We start from the raw sequence: 6,872 nt of genomic DNA, 5'->3' as shown, positions 1-6,872 counted from the left end.
CTGTGTGTGGTCGCTGGTGGGGCTCTCCCGGTTCTCTCCTGTGGTCCCCTTTGGGGGGTGGGTGGGCAACCCTAGTATAACCTAGTATAATCTTTACTGAGCATATTACTGTTCTGTGGGGTCAGAAGTGGGTCATTTGCCGAGAGTTGGGTCAGAACATTTACRTGGGGAGGGCAGTTGTCATAAAATCCAGGATGCATTTTCTTTTATACTTTGAAGAAAAACACTGCACTATATATAACAAGACGAACAGTTTTACTTATTTTTTGTTGGAGCGCCWCAGAGTTTCTTCCAACAGCCTCTCTGTCATGACTGTTTGCCATGATGATCAGAAGACTGGAGAGGATTTGGTTTGAGGAGAAAGAGGCAGTGCCGATGCCAAAATACTGTATGAGCTTCAGTCTCACAGGGTTTTAAATGCATCTCACATTCTCYCTCCAAGGAGACGCGCAAAGGGAAGAGAGATCGAGGCTCATGTTTGTTTTACACTCTCCTACTCAAAGGGAAATATTCATTAGGTCTTCCTCAGAAACAGGGAAAGGCTGAGAAGCACAAGCTGAGGCAAATGATGAGCGGAGTCAGAGACAGACAGGAGAAGGAAAGGAGGATTTACGGTTTGTGTTTATTTGCCTGCACGTTTCTTTGTTTCCAAACATAACGAGAAAACATCAGAAGGGTGCAAAATAAAGGGCCAGATTATGAAGCAGCAGACAACATTAGGGCATGGTGATGGTGTATCTGGGTACATTAGTTTGTAAGTAAYACAAGCTTTCCAGAGAAGTAATATGAGAATCTAATGAAAGTTATAATCGCTGTGCGGACTGATGGAGGGGAAATGCATCATGCTRCCATAACTCATTCCAACAAATGAAGAATAATTATTTAAAGTCTCTTTTTCTCATATTTGTTCCAAAAGGATCTATGCAACTCATTTTACCTCAGAGGGTCAACAAAGGACCAATTAAGAAAAAAAAGCTCTTGCATTTGATCTTACTTATTGATTTTGGCCTTAACAGAAACTCAATTTTTATTGTTCATTAGTGGTGTAATTTCAACAAGAGGTGCAGAGAATCTTTGTATCTTTAGTTGGAATGAAATAGTTTTTTTGTTATCCTACTACCACAACTGAGACRACAGACCACAACATTCTGTCTCCACATCTTGACTTGTGCCTAAAGATTAAACAATCCTTGAATAGTTCTAATCGTAGGGGAGTATTTTTCAACTGTGTTCCTATTTAGTTGTGGAGAACATCAAGGCTCTATTCAGACCTAAACTCGAGTGTGCAAAAACACACAAGTTTCACTTTGCCAWTGTATTTCTCGAACAAAACTAAACCCTAATGGAAAAGTTGTGTGTGTAAAGATTAAGTCCACCATATGATCCAGCACCTTGTGAAGGATCTTTAGCATCAACAGCAGATGTTTCCTGAACATTTTTTAATCTATCTTAAACTATCTATCTACCTTTCTAACACCACAATTTCCTTTGTTAATAATAACACACTGGTGTTGGCATGGGACAGTATGAAATTATGATGGAATGATAACCTTGGGCAAACATATCACGGTTTCGCAGTATGACGGTATTATGATTACAGTTCTAAAAATTTTRTTTTGAAATTTGTATTTATAAACAAAAAAGGAAGATAACTTTTCTATTATCATATTGAACTTTATCTTTGGAAGCTGTTTTTAGATCTCAGAGGTGTTATGCTGAAATTTTACTTACATGCAGTTAGATTATCCTGATAAAGTTTACATCTAGTAAGATAACAGCTTTTCTATTGCTTTTTTAGTTAARACAAATCAGTGTATACTGCATGACAAGTCTTTTTTAYTGAAGTAATGTATCACGTTGGGAGTTTTTATTGTGTTTTAAATTTCAGAARGGKTTTTGACRTAMATATTATATAATTCTATGCACAGAAACAAGAAATCACAACWATGAATGCGTGTTTATGATACGCACTTTCAGCTAATGAGCTGCTCGGCTAAAGRAGRCGTTCAGTTTTATCACCTTTCACTTAAAACTTATCAAATATRCAATCCAMCAACTCAAACACTTTTKCAGAYGAGCTGTGACYGGCGCATTAAGCCACAGCAACATGGTGATRTGTGTCACAATCTGATGCTAAAGTTAGCTCGTTCATTTCARGATAGCATAATTTTACCTGGAGCTGCGATCATGTTAGATGTGTTGCCTCCATTGTCCACACTGTCGTCGTCTTTACGATGTAAGTATTTTCATKTAGCTGGCTTTAACCTTTTAGACAGGGGAAAAGTTTGGGGAACTCTCTTCTTCAGCCACCACACAGACCCRAGGRAAAATAAACACAAAACACTTATACCRTAGGCACGGTATGACAGAAGATTTTAGTGGTTTTCAAACCGTGACTTTTTCATATCAGGGTATACCTTGAAACCAGTATTAGGCCCATGCCTACACTGGTGTTACTTTTAACACTACAGTATATTTTAACACTGTTGAAAGGTTATTGTTCTGTTGGAACATTAACCAGTTTGGTCTAATCTTCAATCAGGGGTGATTCTAGGATTTAAACTTTGGGGGGGCTTAGCCTCCAGCAGACTTTCTGAATCTTGTTGCCATGAGATGGGCATAACAAAGTGAACGTACTTGGTAAAGTWAAAAAAAGCCTTCACATGATTTGAAAGTGAGGAGATTATTTTTTCTGTTTTCAGACTGAAATGATAGAACTAAAGTAAAATAATCAATTACAATGTTTTGCGTAAAACTAAAATGACTATTTTGAGCAAATGGTACTTTTCTGGTCTGTTGACCACAACAATCAAACTCATTCAAGTGGAAAACTGACAAATGTGTTTTCTTAGTCGTATTTCACCTTGAAGAAAATTAGTCACTAAGTGTTTGTCCTTTTCTTTTTTTGTGAACCGCAAATTTAAAGGATAGTTTGATTGAGGCATGCTTTAAGCTCAAAGAGAAAAAGAAATAAAGATGTAACAGAAATCAGTTCAAGTTTCAGGTAAAGTCAGAAAGTTGTGTCACCTACGAATGTTTGTTGATGAGCTGCTCACCTCTGGGACCTGCGTCTGACTCCCAACATCTCACGTTGCTTCCATCAATAGGAATTCAGCAAAGGCCATCAGCATTACAGCCTCAAGCTACTACAATCACCCCTAAACGCCAACTCCTCCCCAGCCCCCAAATCCCATCCACATCAACCTTCAATCTTCATCCTTCCTCTCCCCCAGCTTATTGATTTTCTATTTTCCCTTTCTCCCACTCATCTCTCTGGTCCTCTACCGCTCCCCATTTTCTCAAAAACATCCTCCATATTTGGCCTCCGCCTCCAAGATTGTTCTGTTCCATATTTTCTCCTGCTCTTTGTGTTTTACTCTCATTCTTGATCTCGTCAGAGTTTCTCCTCTTTGACAAGGTCGAAGCCCCAGCCATGCTCGGAGCTGCTTAAGGTTCGCAAATGGAGACGTAATGTAATAGAGTGGCGGGGTAATAGAATCTAAAAGGGTTGGGTCTGATCTTGTTAGAGAAGGCTGGTTTGGAGAGGCTCCATCCAGGTCTCTGAGGGTCTGTATGGAGGATTCGTTCAAGATTTCACTCTGTGACGTGTGCAGAAACAATGCTTTCAAATTTAGCGCACAAATATCTAGGTATTAGTTTACATAATATAATATCCTCATCATGAATTCCTTAAAAAGTTAACCAGTCTTCAAATTGTGTGGCAGCAGAATCTGACAGGAGCTTGTTACATCAGAGCCATCAAACATCACAATAAGAATAAAAGTAATCCCCACTCTAATCCTGAAAGGATTGTTGGTGTCAGACCAGCTGGTTTGATAGTTCCTGAAACAGTGTTTTCACCACAACAACCCCTGGTGTTAACTCAAAGAGGTGAGAAACAAAAAAGAAAAGGGAAAAAAAACATCCAGTGAGTGGCAGTTCTGTGAACTGAAACACCTCGTTGATGAGAGAGGTCAGAGGAGAATAACCCGACAGGTCAGGGCTGACAGAAAAGCTACAATAACTCAAACGGCCACTTTTTCTTCTTTTTTTTTTTCTTTTTTTTACAAATACGCTGGGTACAGAAACAGGTCAAAACAAACACATTCAAACTTGAGGTGAAAAGCAGAGCAGAAAAACAGATAAATCTGATCCTGAACAATTTAAAGTAGACRTACCCTGCTGTTAAATCCTTCCTTTTCTAATTTAAATCATTCAGTTGGGGTATTTTTAAAGTGGAGCYATGCTTCATGACCCGCCCCACTCCGGCTTCCAGACCAGTCCACTCCGGTTGGGKGGGTGGTGTTATGTTTTGTAGCTTCCTGAAATGTTTTAGTTGCAATTTAATTAAAAGATGTCAACAACAGAAGACTTGTCCATCCAATCTTACATGTTAGAGATGGAGTCTGACCCAGAACCAGAGGAGAATGAAGATGATGAAACTAACGTTGGTAAGTCCAGACCTTATTTGACAGGTAATGATGACAGGATCAGAAGTTGAGAGATCACTCAGCAGCTGCACATGAAGAACAAGTACTTCCATCTTAACCTCAGACTGAGAGGAGCAGTGTGAAAAGTCAAACCTTTAAACAAAAAAACCTTTAGACTGCAAAACCCTGGAGTGATTACCTCACATTAATTACTGCACTCCCACATCACTTAACTATAATTCTGACTAAACACATTAAGGTATCATTGTGACACATCTTGYCCAAGTTCAAATGATTGGAGTCTGCAGGCAGGTTGCAGAGGGTGAACTGCTTTGTGCACAGCATAACACAGATCCCTTCTTTGCACTGCAGATAAAACAAAGCTCGTGAATAATGTTCTGTGGCAGTCCAGTTTTAGATTTAGGAGGTTTTTTTAATCAACCTTKACAGAGATATACAAACTTGTTTCTGAATTCACCGTCTTCGTCTTTCCCTTTTGGCTCATCATTATTTCTGTTGCACAACATATGTGACTCTCCATATCACAGAGAAACATCACAGTTTAGCTCTTTTGCTTCAAAGTATTTGATTTTGACTATATTCCATGCCATCTGTATTTAACAAATCCATCTGTTCTATGCGTCTGACTGCATCCATTATCATAAAAGGTATGAAAAAATTGTATGAGACGTTTTGTTTATAAAATAGTTCAGTTAAAAACTAAGGGGACATAAATAAAATGCAGTTTGAGCTTTAAAAGCTGTTTGTTTGGAGGACAGTTTATTTTTTCACAGTGCAATCTTTTTGAAATGAAGTTAACTTTTACAAAGGCTCATCCACTGTCCTGATGAAATGAAAAACAGAAATCACCAAACAGAGAAAAGCTATTCTTTAAATGTATTTAGACATAAGAAATTCTTGTCTCTAAACAAAATTCCTGACACTATGGAGAAAATAAAAACCAAGGCTGTTCGGGTAAAATCAACTTGTTCAGACAGTAAAGCAGGATGTTGAAAAGCTGTTTGTCTCTCACAAAAGGAAGCTTTGTTCCACTGATTGTTTTCTTCTCCTGTGGAGAAGTTGCCTTGTTATACCTTTGTCCAGCTTCACGATGGATGGCCTCTGCTTCCTCTGTCCCATCAGTGGTGACCTTCAGCTGGGCTTTGATACAGTGGGATATCAACAAGCAGACGGGCCACTGCTAAAGCAAGGTCGCATCTGCCATGGATCCATCACGTAAACAAACAGTTACTTCTGTGTAGAGCTGTGCAGGAATACATCAAACTCCAACAAAACAGCAGGTCACCATTCAGGTATTCTGTTAAACTGTTATTTTTATGAACAAAAGGTCAGCAATCATCAGTTTGAAAGACTGATTCTTTATTCAGGACAAAATTTTGTTCAAAACTTTTACAAGAATAAGATGAAGCATTAATAAAACAATACAATACTAAGGATTTTGCCCAGCACATTTTGAAATGTACTCTTAGGCAACTATTGCATRATTTTGCTAGTTTGTGAGAGCTCAACAAATATTTGAAAAAATAAAATAAGAAAATCCCAGAACTCAAAATCATTTGAGCTCTGGAAGGTTAAAGCAGTGATTCAGACTTTTTCAAGTAGCCTTTTAAAGAAAGAGAATGACAAGTTAGTATTTCATCTGCCTCTGGTTGGAGAATTATTTACTATAGGACTGATGAGCTAACCACTAGTTAGAGTGCACCTAAAAAATTAATCCGGAGCCGCTGAGTGGATGTGCCAGAAAAAATATAACCTCAGTTTTCTTCTCATTCAAATGTAAAAAAATTAAAAGCCATCCAGGCCTTCAAGTCCTCAAGACATTTTAGCAGTGGTTCAGTAGAGAATGAGTCTTTTTTCTTGAGGGGGATAAACCTGACAGTCWTCTGCATAAAAATGAAATGAAATTCCAWGCTTTCTAAAAATGGACCCAAGTGGAAGCAAATAAAGACAAAAAAGGAAGGGTCCTAAGACAKGCATGTAGTTTAAGTAACTGGYTGGATTCATCAYGTTTCATGGATAAATATACCTGAATATCATCAGCATAACAATGAAAATTTATCCCATACTGTTTAATAAATTAAAGTAAAGAGGATTGGTCCAAGCACTGAACCCTGAGGAACTCCATGACTACTTCTCACGTAAGAAGATTCATTATTAACATTAACAACCATTTTTGAATCATTCATGTAATCTCAAAATCAAGTTCAAGCCTCTGTAATAGATTATTTTGATCAACTGTATCAAATGCAGCACTGAGCTCTAACAGGACAAGAATGGACACAAGTCCTCTGTCTAAAAGGACAAGAATAGACACAAGTCCACTCTCTAACAGGACAAGAATGGATACAAGTCCACTGTCTAAAAGGACAAGAATGGACACAAGTCCTCTGTCTAAAAGGACAAGAATAGACACAAGTCCAC

The sequence above is a fragment of the Austrofundulus limnaeus genome, unplaced genomic scaffold (assembly GCF_001266775.1).
Source record: "Austrofundulus limnaeus strain Quisiro unplaced genomic scaffold, Austrofundulus_limnaeus-1.0 Scaffold197, whole genome shotgun sequence".
NCBI classification, from domain to species: domain Eukaryota; kingdom Metazoa; phylum Chordata; class Actinopteri; order Cyprinodontiformes; family Rivulidae; genus Austrofundulus; species Austrofundulus limnaeus.
This window is presented reverse-complemented; position numbering follows the sequence as displayed.